Source organism: Danio rerio, chromosome 17 (assembly GCF_049306965.1).
Source record: "Danio rerio strain Tuebingen ecotype United States chromosome 17, GRCz12tu, whole genome shotgun sequence".
In the NCBI taxonomy this organism is placed as follows: Eukaryota; Metazoa; Chordata; class Actinopteri; order Cypriniformes; family Danionidae; genus Danio; species Danio rerio.
In genome coordinates this window covers 21246955-21262007 of record NC_133192.1, presented here as the reverse complement: position 1 = coordinate 21262007, position 15053 = coordinate 21246955, and the positions used below count along the sequence as shown (strand labels likewise).

Here is a 15053-nt window from a genome sequence, read left to right as displayed (position 1 = left end):
TTGAGAACAAAACCTGAAATTATTTGTTAATTAATACTGAGTATTAACATTTAGTGGGTGGTGAATTGGGTAAGCTAAAATTGTCTGTAGTGTATGTGTGTGAATGAGAATGAATGAGTGTTTCCCAGTGATAGGTTGCAGCTGAAAGGGCATCCACCGCGTAAAACAAATACTGGATAAGTTGACGGTTCATTCCACTGTGGTGACCCCTGATTAATAAAGGGAATAAGCTGAAACGAAAATGAAGGAATGAATTAATATTTAGTATTTTAGAACTATTCCTGCATGTTGTGGAAACTAATCTAGATGTTTTACAACATAAAAGTGAACACAAATACACATAAAACATATTTGCAATTAGGGAAATTAAGTGTTTTAAATTGTTATTGCATTAGCAACATACAGTAAATATTGTTAATGTCTGTTTACAGCCACCCATTTAATTACATGACTTTGTGTTATTTGTTTTTGGTGTGAGAAAAAGCATTCAGCTGTTTTCTGTGCATTCAAGAGGCGCCTTTGTCTAAAGCAGCAGGCCATTCAAGCTATGCCTCATCTGGCAACACACGCTGTCACTAATGCCACAATCTAGCAGAGACAGGAAGGCTATACACATAATCATGCCACAAAATGCCTATATATTTATCTAACACCTGTTATATTTTTGATTTCAGGTCAAATATTGTGCTTTTATTTTGAACTATAAAGTAAAAAGAACACAAAAGTGCTTCAGCAGAAGATCATCCCCTGCAGCCAATGAGAACACTTCAATGACTAGTGAGTATGATTGGAGGAAATAAAACCGGGCTTTCCTATTTGTACAGCTCATTAACTCTAATCTTTTTGTCCACCTCAAGGGCTACTCCTGATATATTGAGCCAGACGTGGTGATCTATGGCTTAATTAATTACAGAGTATCTTTACAGTGCATCAGTGTTGTATGACAGAATGGGCACAGGTGCTGTAATCTGCTTTATATGTAGATCACTCATTCACTATGAAGATACTCTGGTGCTTCAGTTGTCGGGGAAACAATTTTGTTGATATGGAATTTTTAAGTCATTTATGACAATAGTGTTTGCCAAGTTAATACTCTCTAGGTGAAAAGACATTCAGTTCCTGGACAGAGGCTGGTTTTTGACATAATTAGTCCCATAGAGCTAAGAAAAAGGACATTTGATATACAGTTATCATTAGACTTTCTGAGAGTTTGATTCTTTTCAGTTCTACATCGATAATCCCGGTGTCTCTCCTTTTTTCATCACATTGTTGCTCCGCTCACACCCATCTTTCTCCATCTTTTTCTTAGACTTTCTTCCTGAGGTGAATAATCATTAGGGTGGTAGACAGTGGAATTGACTTTGAATCTTTATCTACAGTAAGCAGCAGAGCGTCCCATTCACTTTTTTCCAGACCGTCTCATTCTGAAATGAATAAAAAATATCGGGAATTGCATTTATTTTGGGTCCAGTTTTGCTAAATATGAATGTCACAATGACAAATCGAATATGTATAAAATACTACATCCCTCTTAGGAAATATAATCCAGTTTCAACTCATCATTTTGGGAGTTCAGTCTGATATATACACTCAACGGCCACTATATTAAGTACACCTTATTAATACCGGGTTGGACCCACTTTTGCCTTCAAAACTGCCTTAATCCTTTGTGCCATAGATTCAACAAGGTACTGAAAACATTCCTTTAAAGATTTTGATCCATATTGACATGATAGCATCAAGCAATTGCTGCAGATTTGTTGGCTGCACATCCATGATGTGATTCTCTTGTTCCACCACATCCCAAAGGTGCTATTGGATTTAGCTCTGGTGACTGTGGAGGCCATTTGAGTCCAGTGAATTCATTGTGATGTTCAAGAATCCAGTCTGATATGATTCACGCTTTATGACATGGCACATTATCCTGCTGGAAGTAGTCATCAGAAGATGAGTACACTGTGGTCATAAAGAGATGGACATGTTTAGCAACAATTCTCAGGTAGGCTGTGACATTGACACAATGCTCAATTGGTACTAATGGGCTCAAAGTCTGCCAAGAAAATATCTTCCACACAATTACACCACCACCAGCAGCCTGAACCTTAGCTTTCATGTTGTTGACGCCAAATTTTGACTTTACCATCCAAATGTTGCAGCAGAAATTGAGACTCATCAGACCAGGCAATGTTTTTCCAATCATGTATTGTCCAGTTTTGGTGTGCAAATTGTAGCCTCAGTTTCCTGTTCTTAGCTAACAGGAGTGGCACTCGGTCTGATCTTCTGCTGCTGTAGCCCATTCACCTCTAGGGTTGACGTGTTGTGTATTTAAAGATGCTCTTCTGCGTTACTCAGTTGTAACGAGTGGTTATTTGAGTTACTGTTGCCTTTCTATTAGCTGGAACCAGTCTGGCAATTCTCATCTGGCATCAACAAGGCATTTGCACCCAGAGAACTGCTGCTGAGTGGATATTTTTTGTTTGTCGGACCCTCCTCTGTAAACCCTAGAGATGGTTGGCTTGAAAATCCCAGTAGATCAGCAGCTTCTGAATTACTCAGACCAGCCCGTTTGGCATCAACAACCTTGTCACGTTCAAAGTCACTTAAATCACCTGTATTCCCCATTCTGATGCTCGGTTTGAACTGCAGCAGATTGTGTTGACCATGTCTACATGTCTAAGTGCATCAAGTTGCTGCCATGTGATTGGCTGATGAGAAATGTGGGTTTATGAGCAGTTTGACAAGTGTACCTAATAAAGTTACCGGTGAGTGTTTTTCCTTTTTTTTTATGGTGTTGCAATGGATGACATAAAACCGTACAATATCCCATTGCAAACTAATCACAGCAAGTCATTACCTTCCCTATAAGCTATTTTAACATTTAATTTCCTTCTTGGATACTTTTTTCACATTAAATCAGTAGTAGGACAGCTGCATATTTGTGTAAATGTTGCATTGTACTCTAGTTAAGCTGTAGGGGTCCATATGTTTATAATCTCTAACATGCTCTGAACACAAAAGACAAACAGTGAAATAATGGAATATTCTTTTAATTGGGCATCATTAAAAGCAACCTCTTACAGCTGTTCTCTGAGTGTGCCAGCTAATTAGTTCGTATTTGTCATAATGTGAAAAAGAGAAATGAAACAAACTAATTTAAAATCTCTATTTCTTGTTAAAGCTGGTCTCAGCCTTACATTAAAATAAATAAATGCATCATAATCAGTTGAACAGACCGGTTACAAAAACAGGAAGAAAACAGAAAGCAAACTAAATGAATTAGCACTGAAATACAGCATAATTATTGTCCTACTCTTAAACAAATAAAGTATGTTCCATAAATTCCACATTTTAAATGTTATTATAATATTTAAATATATTAAATATATTGGGTAAAACAAGAGTTTTGTCTGTTGCTAGTTTAGTTTTTCTTCTTGATGTTTTTTTGTAATACTTAATTTTATTTAAACTTATTAAATTAGTAAAATGTTGTGATGTATTTGAAGTAAAAAACAACAACAAAGAAAAACAATTGAAATATTTTTCAAACCAATTTCAACAGTTCTGAAATAATAATAATTTGATTATAAAACTCAAATAAATGCATGCATATGATGGCAAATTGTTTCTTGTCTCATTGAATTCAGTTACAAACTACATGACTCATAAATAATCGATCATCTTTTAATTCAAAATAGTGTCAATTTGATAAAGTCAAAGCCGTTTGCATCAGAAGATAATTCTGATGGAAGTTTTACATTTCTTTCAGTTCATATGAGTATGTGTTCATATGTGTCTGAGTTCATATTAGAAAAAGGTTTTACTTGGTTATGCAAAAAATAAAAATAAATAAATAAAATAATTGTGGGAAAAAATGCATTAAAACTACACCCAATAAATCTTAAATGGTCAATAAATATTGTTTCCCTTAGTGTAGACTAAAAGCTGAGTGAAAATCAGCATCATTCTTTAAGTGTGCACAAACAAACACTCAATTATTTTTTTGTGGTTTACATGAGCTCAGGGTAAACATGAACACAAGAAGACAGAATGACATTTAATAAGTGGAAAATAAAGTTAAACAATAACATTTCTAAAATAATATATACCTGTTACTTAAGTGCAGCTCTTTTTTTATATTTATCCTAGATGTATTTGCCGTTGTAAAAGCAATTCTTGCCTTTCTAGCAGACCCTATTCAACAAGTCAATGTAGTTTATGAATGTGTCTGTCTGAATTCTTCTTATATATGAACGCTCTGCCACCTGCTGGTGCGTCACCGACAGTCTAGCCAATCAGACGCGCGTGCCGGGAGAACCTTCCTCTCGTGCGCTCCGGGAGATTCCAGTGGCCTGGCAATTAGTGACCAGGGCGATACGCGGCACCGACACACAAATATCCGGACGGTCGAGGACAAGCCGTGCGTTTCTAGAGAGGAACCGTGCGCTTTTAGTGGATCTACTAAACAGCAGAGGACTGAGTAGAACTAGTTCTTTCAAAAGAGCATCTTTTACCTTTCTGTGAACTCTGGCTAGTAAGGTAAGCAATGCTAAAATGTCAGTTTTCAATAGATTTATGCATGCAATTGAATTCGTTTTTTTATTTGGCAGTTTTATAATTATTTTAGTTAACTTACATTTTCTACAGTTAATGATAATTGTTAAGTGGCTTTCTGCAACTGAGTAAATGTTTATTCACACGAATGTGCTTTGGCTTTTTCTTCATTATTTACAAAATGTGTGCTGGGTTGTATCGCACTGTTGCAAGCTATCCAAAGTACTGTTGCTAGTTTTTGAAACTCGATATTTTGTTGATTATGTAACGGCTGGCGTTGACAAACGCTAAATTGTTTGACTGTAAACTAAATATTCTCGAATCAAATCATGCCCTTGTTTGCTGTCTCCTGTTTGGAAGCAATGCTGTCATCGCGATTGGATCTTTAGAGTCGGTTCATTGGATTGAATCGTTCAAACTTGTTTCCACGACGGTCAGAGTCATTTGTACGGCTCTCTCCTGCACTGGATCTTTTGGAGCAACTTTAATGAACTGGGAGAACGAGGTGAAAGTGAATATTTGGGTTCAGTCTATTGAAATCAAATCTGGAAACGCGCTATGTCGTTTGGTAACCCATAAATAATATTTTTCAAACACCTGCACGTGCACCTGTGAAATATTTACTGTAGGTAGAGACATTTGAAGGAGTATGATCAAAACAAAGGAAAAGAACTAAAAATAAATAAACAAATACAAATTCTGTGCATTACCATAGTATTCTTTAAATCACTTTGGTAATATTGTACCTCCTGTCCTGATTCCAAAGTATATTACTGACTTAAACGAACACATTGCAGAACATTTTAGAAGTTATGTCGTGATGCTTGGCGTTAATATAATTAAAAGCGTGTAGATTTATAAAAATTTTTTTTTATTTTCCATTTGGCGAGCTTGTGGTCTCATTTGCATTACGCGCGCGCATCTCTGTGCTGATGAACGAGCTCGCGGGGGAGACGTGACTGATGTGTTATAATGACTGGAGTGTCAGACGTGCTCATCATCCTCGTGTGTTTTGTTTGTTTCGGGGAATCCGAAAGCGAGAAAAAGTGGCACAAAATAGCTCTGAAACCTCCCTTAAATGCTGTGAAAGTTCGCACGCGCCTTTGCGCTCAGGGTCGCGAGGTTTGGAAGATGGAGCTGATGGAAACGGAGGGCGGGGGTGTAGTGCTGGAATGTTCTGACATTAATGAGATGTCAGCCAGTGCAAACTCCCTTAAGAATGGAGGACAGTCAGTCTGCACTATCAACAGGTTGTGTGTCATTGTCATAGACTGTGAAAATATTGTGCATAACCGATTACATTTTTTTTAAATGCGATGCATTTTCTGTGTTTTTTTTTTAGTCATGACTAGTTTACTGGCTAGCGTTTTGACTTATTTTCAAGGTATTTTTGCCAATATAAAGTATATTATCAACAAAATACAATACTGAAAAATACATTTAATGTTAAAAGGGTAGTTCAAATAATTTTTTTTTAACGTACCCCAGGCTAGTTAGTATTTTCTTCAGCAGAACATTAAAACATGTTCTAGGCTAAAAACTTGGTCCTTGGTGATGAAATGCAAAAGTTGATAGCTACTGGCACTTAGAGATTCATAAGTTACATTGAAGTAAAACAAAATTTATACCTATTGGGCTCTGATCAATGTTGAGCATAAATACATTAAAAAGTATTTTAAAATAAAATGCCAAATACCCTAAGTTTAAGTGTATCAAAATAAACTACAAAATAAAGCAGCCACAACCTGTATCAAAATAAAATACAGTATTTTGTATTTTAGAATCACAAAATACAAGGCACAGAATTAGCATGAATGGAGGGGATGTATCCCCACCAATATCCACCAATTGCTGAAATGTCCCTACTAATAATTTTATTGACTTCAAAATAAAATAATGCTCCGTCAACCCTTAGTAACCTACTTGTACACAAAGGGTTAAAGTCAAGTTTGCTATGAGCTCACTATATTACTATTAACAAAGGCTGTGCAATTAATCCAAATTCAGTTTTGTCACACACCTTTCTTAAATTTCTCTTTATTCATACCTCCTCAAAGCCAGATTGCAGTAAAATCATGTAAATTGACATTTGCAGCATGGGACGATATTAATTTATTTATATTATAAAGTGTTTGTTTTATAATGTTGAGTACTTTATTCATGTTTTTGATAACGCGAAAACATTTTGTTCAATGCATGCGCTCTTTGAATGTATGTCCCCACCAATGTCAAGAGCGAATCTATGTCCTTGACAAAATATTTTTACAAAAAAGCGTGATATTTATTTTCAAACCTTCTATCAATAGGCTTTTTTCGATTAATACCTTCACCATTGTACCTAACAACAGCTTTTCTCTGACCAACTTTTAGCTTTTCTACCGCCTCATTCACCTCTACTCCTGCTGTACACGAGGAGGTATAAAATGTAATGTTTTTTGGTATGTTTTGTAAATATTTTGTATACAATTCATAGAGAAAGTCCTGTCTTGAAGATGACCTCTTACTGTTTAAACCATTTTAATGCAGATAACAAGTCAGAACAAAGTACCATAACTGTTTTCACCCATTCGGTGATGGGTAAAATTGCCATCATCTCAGTATAATGATAATTCAACCTCTTAATATATTAAAAGGGTGATAAATTAAGAGTTCATTTAAATTTTTTGTATACAGATTTTTTTCAATGAATTTTTTTTTGCATCTGAAATGACTTATGAAACACTCAATAAAATATTGTAGAAATCGTCTTTGTAGGAATAATTTTTATGATTTAATTTTTACATTTGGCATCAGCAGTCCATCCAAACACTGCTATTATTTGTACAGGATGCTCATTCTCCAAAACATTTTTTCCAGTCCTTCTTTAAATTGAAGAGTCAATGTCCAAAGCACCAATCAGAGGGTGCATTTTAATTATGTCACTTCCTACAAAGTATTTTACAGTATTTTAAAAATACAAGACACTAAAGTATTTTAATACAAAATATTTAGCCATTTTCATCAACTCTATCGAATACAAAAATGCTAATTTGTATTTAATATTTGTATTTGAAATACATGTCATAAATACTGCCTATGCTCTGATGATACACTATGGTCTTATGAAGCAAAATACTGTTATATACATGGAACTGAACATTATTTACATTTTAATTACAAGTCGACAGTCTCGACAAACAGTATGGAGAGCAGGATCATAATGTTGCATAATGGCATTTGCACTGATTTAACTCCATGTATCTTTCCCTACCTGCAAGCTTTAGCTCATGTGTGACTTGACATGCTATATATTATATGGATATCAGTATTGATTCTATTGTCAAAATGTTAAAATTATATCAATTTTATATCACAAAGCTGTACAATATAACATAAAACAAATGACAACTTGCAAGATGAAATATCTCCAGTGTAATGACTAGTTCCAGTCACCCCAGTTTAGATTACTGGTTTTATTTATAAGGTAATCACTTTGAGCATTGTTTCGCAGAAGAACCTCTCGTTCAATAATGCAAATGCCAATAAACAGAGAACAAAATGTTTTATGCATTTTGATTTGTCCATTGCTTTTAACTCACAGGTGCATCCTCGTGTCAAATAGCGATAAGACCGCCTCATGTTTAATGTATTTGGTCTTATCTGTGCTCTTCTGCAGTTAGAGTGTGGAAACGGTCACGAAGAACATAGTGTCCATTCCTGTCTTTGGAAAAAGAGATTCAGATTGTGTGTGCCTATGTCTGCGTGAGAGAATTGGCCAGAGGATCAGATTAAAGGAAGGAGGGAAGAGAGATGATGCGGAGTGCGCTATGCCCTTATATGAAAGGATTTAAAACACCTAAGAAGTGAAGCGAGCCTTAAAAATTCAGGCCGACCTGTCTTTCTTACAGAATCCATTTCTCTTCATTCTTTCTCTTTCATTGTACTTTCTTTGTCCTCAGTCTCATGCTTACAATATGAACACACACATGCACACACTCTTCCTTGTCGCTTTCTCTAACACACATATTCTGGACAAGATGCTTTCACGGACTTCACAGCCACCAGATTAGACTTTACTAAGACATTCAAAGTGCATAAATCTCAGATCGTCTGTCTGTTTTAAACACTTTTGCAACAGTGTTACAGTGCTCAGCATAAATGAGTACAACCCATTTTGAAAAATAGATATAGGTGAATAATGAAATTGAATATAGGTAATATACACTCACTGGCCTCTTTATAAGTTACACCTTACTGGGGTTCATTTTGCCTTCAGAACTGCCTAAATTCTTCGTGGCATGGATACAACAAGCTACTGGAAATATGTATTATATATATTTTGGTCTATATTGACATGATAGCCTCACACAGTCGCTGCAGATTTGTTGGCTGCACATCCATGATGTGAATCTCCCGTTCCACCACATCCCAAAGGTGCTCTATTGGATTGAGTTTTGGTTGACTGTGAAGGCCATTTGAGTACAGTGAACTCCTTGTCATGTGTAAGAAACCAGTCTGAGATGATTTTCTTTATGACATGGCACATTATCCTGCTGGATGTAGCCATCAGAAGATAGGTACACTGTTGTCATAAAGGAATGGACATGGTCAGCAACAATACTCAGGTAGGCTGTGGCATTGACTTGATGCTCAATTGGTACTAATAGGCCCAAAGTGTGTCAAGAAAATTTCCCCCACAGCATTACACCACAACCACCAGCTTAAACCGTTGATACAAGGCAGGATGGATCCATGCTTTCATGTTGTTGATGCCAAATTCTGATCCTATCATCCAAACACCCAGTGTGGTCTTCTGCTGTTGTAGCCCATCCGCCTCAAGGTTGGATGTGTTGTATGTTCAGAGATGCTCTTCTGCATACCTCGGTTGTAACGAGTAGTTATTTGAGTTACTGTTGCCATTCTATCAGCTGGAACCAGTCTGGCCATTCTTCTATGACCTCTGACATCAACAAGACATTTACTCCTACAGAACTGCCGCTCACTGAATATTTTCTCTTTGTACAAAAATAATGTTGTAAAGCTTCCTTTAGAAAGTATTAATTTACTGTAAATGAGAGATTCGTGAGTGGTGTACTCCTGTATGTCGAGCACTATCAGAGGTCGCGTTAACCGAATATTTTCTGTCATTGACAGATTTTTTTCAGCAGTGACGGAAAAATCTGAAGGTGATCCGTCATTTTGACGTATTATGCTGAGGGTGATCTATTGTTATTTGTAGCTAACTGTAATTCCCACTCCTGTCCAGCTGATGGCGATTGCCCTTGTTTTGTCTCCTCTTTGTCACCGCTGCGTACAGTTGCAAAAATGTCACAGCAGCTGAGTGAATAGCTTCTTTAAAAGGCCAAATAGTTGTGATATTAAAATAAAGGTGAAAAAAGAGGAAGTGATGCAGTGGACGATGAAGAACAAACAGACAAAAATACGATCTAAGCGGCAGATAGCAAGGAGGTCAGGTTTATTGTTTTTATATTGATGTTCTTGTGCACTACAAAATAATTTATTCATTTTTAGTATTATATGTTTCTTGCAATCAATAAACGTTTATTATTATTTATTTTGTCCTTTGTTTAATTATTTTTGGTATAGGATATGTATGCTGTTTGCATTTTATTTAAAGGTTAAACGCAGTGCCTACACTTTGTGTTTACGTTATAGCCTGCGTTTGCTGTTATATCAACTCAAATGGTTGTAATACCATGTATCAAGTACCAATGTAATACCAAAAGGTTTTATATGAAGGTATATGAAGACTCAAAGCCTAAGGGAACATTACTCGCGGGCTGATTTTGGCTCTGATGCGGCAGCGTCGGCTCGCTTACAGCCGCCGCATCTGGCCCAATTGACTCTGCAGCCGGAGTCGGGCCGAGGGGTAATCTCCGGCAGGCGAGAATCTAGCCCGAAACTGGCCCGAGTGTATTTTGCTATCTGGGGAGCATTGGAGTGCGTTGTGAGCACTACCAGACTCAGAGAAGAGGGGTCTGGCTGCAGACTCGGTGCAGTGCAATCTGAGCTGCATCCAATGCTTTTTTTATGCGCTTGGCTAACCCCACCCCATAACCCTACCCATCACAGTGATGTCACTCACTCCATTGAGTGCATTGTGTCTGACTTTGCATCGCTGAGTAATGCAATCTTAGCTTGCATCAAGGCTGCATCCAGATGCTCTTGACTGGTGCAGAAGGAGCGCGTGCTGTATTTTTTTCCAGTGAAACGAGTGCTTGCAAGATCGGGAAATCCCACATTCAGAGAATCCAGCAAACTTAGTTCTGATCACAGCCTTTGGAGAAATGTTTCCTAACTACAAAACGCTGGCTAAAGTGGCGCTAGTAAATCCGGTTTTTGGTCGCGAGAAGACTCACTTGATACGTTTGACTACGCTCAGGCAAGCACCCAGTTCAGGTCAACGCAGGAGAAAGATATGAGTTAAGGCAGATAGAAGTTTTTGTTTATTTGTCAAATAAATAAATAAATAACTTAGCCTATATGCTCGTTGTTCAAGTTCATCATTAAAATATGAATGAAATCAAAAAGTCTGCAAATTAAATAACAATCAATAATAGGTTATGACAAATTTTACAACCCTCTCTCCGTCAAAATGAGGGACAATGAGAAAGACTAACGTGACCTCTGAGCACTAAATATTACGTAGCACAAGCAGAACAAACAAACACTTCCACAAACTACCTACCTGTCTTTCTTTCTGTCAGTCACACCTCATTAATTTATTATCATTAGGCAAACATCATTTTAAAATGATTTATTAAGGGGTGTATGCTTCACCACCCCGATAAGGCTATTAAAAGATACAGCTAGGCATCCTGTTAGGCATCCTGGAAGTTTTTTATGTCTCTTGAGGGAAGTCGAAAGTCTTGTGAGCCCAGTAGTGCTAAAAGTATTTAAAATCAAAATAGTGCTGATTAGCTGAGCATGTTAATTGAATGATTATGTTAGTCGAATGGGTTTATCCTTCACGAAAGTCTTCTGGCAGAATGAAGTAAATTAATGGATTAAACCAATCAAGGTGTGACAGGGCCAGCTAGGGTCACATTGATGTGCAATAAATCAAAAGTGAACTCATTTCATTTGTATTCAATGGTAGAGTTGCACCTTCTTGGCTCCTGTAGTCTTCCCAGACCTCCCCAATGTCAAATACCTGAATGTGCTGCCGCTAGCAAACACAGTGGCGTGCTGCTGGACGGCATGTCCTCTCCTTGGAATGTGATTAGATGGCTGTCATGCTTTAAAGGCATTTCCAAAAATATGGGGATGATAATCATGTTTATGAAACGTCATTCAGAGCTGTGTTTGGCTGGTAGGTAGTATCATGAAAATAAACCAGTTCAGTCTATCCTTTTGTTACCTCAGGCTCCTTAATACCTGTGCTGATATCTAGCCTAAAGGCTATAAAAATGTAGGGGGTTTAGTTTGTAGGCTATCACTCACTGCATTTCTCGTTGTCTTTTCGTGGTCAGATACTACTACTACTACAGTTACTGATACAATAAATATCCAAAGCATTTGGGCAACTGGGTTTAGACTCACCTTTCAATTGGATTTAGTTTGGATGATACATGGCAGTGCTATATTTAATGTTACATAACTGAGTACTATTAGTGTTTGTCTTTATCATTTATATAGTATTGGGTCATTCATTGCACATCTAAATGAGTACGAGGCTACCTGTTCCTTTAAATTTTACAATGTAAGTGACTGCCCAGATTTGGAGGCTTGGAATGACATGAGGGTAGGTAATAACATCATATTCATTTTTGTGTGAACAAAACACTGCAGACACCTATGATTGAAATCAAGGTTTGTAAGCTGTTGGACAGAACTGTGTGTATTTATAGTGTGTCCACTGTCATATTGGAGTGATATAAACCCAACAAGTCTCTTTCTTATCAGATTTCCAAACTATAAAATAAGACCCAAATCCCAGTGTTTTTGAGGCCCTGAGGCATGTTTCTATAATAAAATGTATACGATATACGTGTCTATTGTTTTTGCAAATAAACTGGGATTAAAATATCTGTTCCAGCTCTCTGTGATTTTTATAAGTTTAAAACATTTTTAAAACAAAGCATGTTTGTAATAAAGACAGTAAAATCGCTGTAATGCATAGTGTCAGTAAATACGCGGATATGTGTTAGTACTGCAAATGGCATGTGTGACTTGTTGTTTCAGAAAGACTTTATCACAAATATATCAAATAAACGTACTTAAATTTTTTGACTAATGAGCTGTATTTCAGCTTCATCCATGTCTGTCTTTATCACTGGCTGCTGTTTATCTGACATAACGCATGATGAGAAGCAGACTCTTACGGGGGAATGATGGGCGGGGAGAAGCAGCTTATTTTCATTTAAAGCCACAAACTACAAAAACAGCTACAGTATACTCAGATAAATAATCTGATAGGTATTTTGAGCTAAAACTTTACAGACACCTTATGGATACACCAAAGGCTTATCTTAGATCTTGTGAAAGGGGTAAAATAGGTGCTTTTTTAATCCGCTCATTGATGAGAAACTACATTTCTTTCATGTTTTAGTTTAATTTAGTAATCTAAGATCATCAAAACTCTGTTTTTAATTGCTCAAGAAATCTTTTTCAAAAGATTGAACTTTTCTAAAGAGTTACACAATGTAGAAAACTGAAAAATGAATATTCCCAGGAGGGTTTATATATCCACCACCTGTGTCACCAAATATTATTGATTTAACCTTTGTCAAAAATTGAGTTCACACCCAAAGGAAGTTTTTATGTTTTTTATTGTTTGTCATTCTCCAGGCACTGTTTAATGAGGTTGGATTTACGCATTCAACTCTGTTGTACTAATATGTAGCTTATAGCAGCACTGAGGCAGTAACTCTGACACAATCCCCATTAGCACTGAGGATTGCTGCTTTATAATCCCTCGTATTAAGAGTTCTTTTGACAAATATAATCCAGAGGTGATACAAGAATGTAGTGACTCCCACCTAGCAGATTTACTATACGAATTACATATGGACTTTGAATTTGTAGTTAGCACTGTGACTAAAGTCTTATTTAATTTACAGTCTATGTACAGTGAATACACCACTTAAGGAAACTGGAACAGCAAAGTGACTTCAGAATTCACCCTAGTGTTTTTAAACCTCTTGAGTTTTTTAATGTAAGCAGTCACACTGACACAAAAACAATCAGTTGGTATTGTCAATCAAGCTGATTCTGTAGACACAATGATTGACCACCCTGAGAGCTTGTTGTTTTTTGGGGGCTTCTTTTAGTCTGTGATTTAGGTTTACACAATTCTTAGTCATTTTTTTCTCTCTACTCAACTCTGTTATAGTAAGGGATGTCACACACATATACTAAAATCTCACTATTTCTCAAGACTTAAGATTTAGTATATTATCTATGATGTAGATTTCATAATTTTAGTGCTTTCACAATACAAACAGTTAAAGTAGATTCACATGATGTGAGTCACCATTCATCAATCAACTTTATATAAGGCATAGTTAAGGTATTCATATGACTGCAGTCTTATCGTATGAGTTTGTTTATCATTTTAGGAAGGAAAACATTAATTAACAAATACTGGGATTAAGCTAGTATTTGCTAAATGGGACAAGCACCATTGACAAAATTGGTACTGTATACTGTGGGTTTAATTTTTGCCTGGCTTTTTGTTTAGCTTGAATAAGATGGAGCTCAATGAAGGTCATTGTTCACTGTCAAAACCACAGAAAAATGTCCAACCTGATCATTGTTCTCGCTCAAAGAGAGTTGCCAGAGCCATTTATTGTACAGAAGGAAAAGGAGTTGGGTTGGCTGGGTTTTCAAAACTAATCCATTGTATGACTGACAATGGGTGGAAAGATTGGTTGGTAAGCTGTTGGCCTTATAGAACTGGATCCCTCAAGTTGACATTCAGAAGCCTCCAAAAACACAAACAAAGCAAAGTGACTGAAGGTCCAGGTGAAAATGCTGTACAATTACTTAAGACATCTTGACAACTGCCATTCTGCCACTGTAGAATGATTTACAACTTCCCATCAAAAAAGACTGCAGCAAAGTGAACTGGCTCTAAACAGGACCCTCCAGCAGTTGGTCTAAAATATACTTTCAACTTTATTTTTAATTATATATTTAACTCATGTCTTGTTTGGCTGAATCTTGCAAGGCAGAGGCAGACATTTAGCAGAAATTGACAGATTTTGCTTCTAATATATTATTTACTCCTCAGACTCTAGTGTTATATCCCTTAGGGACGTCCAGAAGTGAATTGAGCTTTATAAGCAAGCCGACAGAGAAAAGTGACCCCCCCACCCCTCTCTGCGCGAGGCTGTGAGGTGGAGGATACACACTAGAAAACATGAAAGCTTTCACCAAGATGGCCTCCACAGGGGACCCTTGGGGGAAAATGCCTAGCGAATAAAAGAATGAACGTTGACAAGGTGTCTTTTCTGTGAACTGTACCGATTTTGTGGAGGTCTAACCTATCTCAGTGGCTG

The 15053-nt window shown here is 36.8% G+C and overlaps 1 protein-coding gene across 3 annotated transcripts in view; it reads left to right on the top strand.

Annotated features, from left to right (window-relative positions):
• Positions 1-4343: 4343 nt before the first annotated feature.
• The window catches only part of chrm3a (cholinergic receptor, muscarinic 3a), a 131929-nt gene continuing 121219 nt past the window's right edge, over positions 4344-15053 (top strand). For all 3 annotated transcript variants that reach the window (XM_068218847.2, XM_021473088.3, XM_073928385.1), the window contains exon 1: positions 4344-4536. The gene's annotated coding sequence lies outside the window, so the exon portion shown is untranslated. The remainder of the gene's footprint in view (positions 4537-15053) is intronic.